Source organism: Neophocaena asiaeorientalis, unplaced genomic scaffold (genome assembly GCF_003031525.2).
Source record: "Neophocaena asiaeorientalis asiaeorientalis breed wild unplaced genomic scaffold, Neophocaena_asiaeorientalis_V1.1 scaffold78, whole genome shotgun sequence".
In the NCBI taxonomy this organism is placed as follows: Eukaryota; Metazoa; Chordata; class Mammalia; order Artiodactyla; family Phocoenidae; genus Neophocaena; species Neophocaena asiaeorientalis.
This window is the reverse complement of record NW_020175018.1, coordinates 14,900,693-14,901,842: the sequence shown is the minus strand read 5'-3', so window position 1 is coordinate 14,901,842 and position 1,150 is coordinate 14,900,693.

The following is a 1,150-nucleotide window of genomic DNA, read 5'->3' as shown; positions in this document are numbered from 1 at the left end:
CTGCGCCACCAGGGAAGCCCCAGACAGTTGATTTTTTAGAAGTTGCTACTGACAGTAGAGGGAAACCAGTTGCATTACAGGTGTTGTACATTCAGTTACCGAGTTGTGTATTTTAGAAATACTTTTGCTGGATTGGGAAATGGTGCTAATTTTATAGATATTGGCTTGAAGAAAAAATAGTCACTTGGAGGTACTGAATGTGAAGCATATGAAAATGTGTACCCAAATTTAGAAGTGGAATTTATATTTAGATGTTAATTGGGTTAGCTTTGCTCTATCACTAGTCTGGCTGACAGACTTGGTCCTGGCTTGTAGATCACTCTTCAGACTTCAACAACTTTGTTCCCTTTAACTCACCCCTTTTTATTTTTTTTTCTTTTCTTTTTTTTTGCGGTACGCGGGCCTCTCACCGTTGCGGCCTCTCCCGCTGTGGCGCACAGGCTCCGGACGCGCAAGCTCAGCGGCCATGGCTCACGGGCCCAGCCGCTCCGCGGCACGTGGTATCTTCCCGGACCGGGGCACGAACCCGCGTCCCCTGCATCGGGAGGCGGACCCTCAACCACTGCGCCACCAGGGAAGCCCTTTAACTCACCCATTCTTATCCTGATCATCACCCTAATCTTTCTCTTTGAATTTGGCTTTTTATTCCTATTAATGCTTTAATCATTTCCTACACATCTTCATTCTTCTCTCTAGTTTAGCTTAAAATTGAGCAATCAAATCAGAACTCTTACTAACCCACACTTCTTCAACTAATAATTCATTCACAAGCATTGTGGAGCCCCTGTGTACCACTGTCCCGGGTGCTGGGATAAAATTGAGCGGGGGACACGAACGGATTCATCCTCGTCCTCCCAGAGCAGACATGGGACGGACAGGCAATAAGTAAAATGAGTAAAATCCAAAGTATTGGTCTCAATGCTGGAAATAAAATTTCTGGACCCCATAACCTTTCACAATCAGTCCAACCCATTCTCTAAAGGGCTGCTTTATGACGCCTCTCTAGAGCTTAAACCTACGGATTCATAGTTGCTAATGAGCTTTAATGAAGTCACTTTAATCTATGAAGGGCTTTCATTTGTAAATGGGGGTCATGTCAAACTTTACAAGGTTATCACGAGGATCAAATGGGATCCTGTTTCCCACAGAG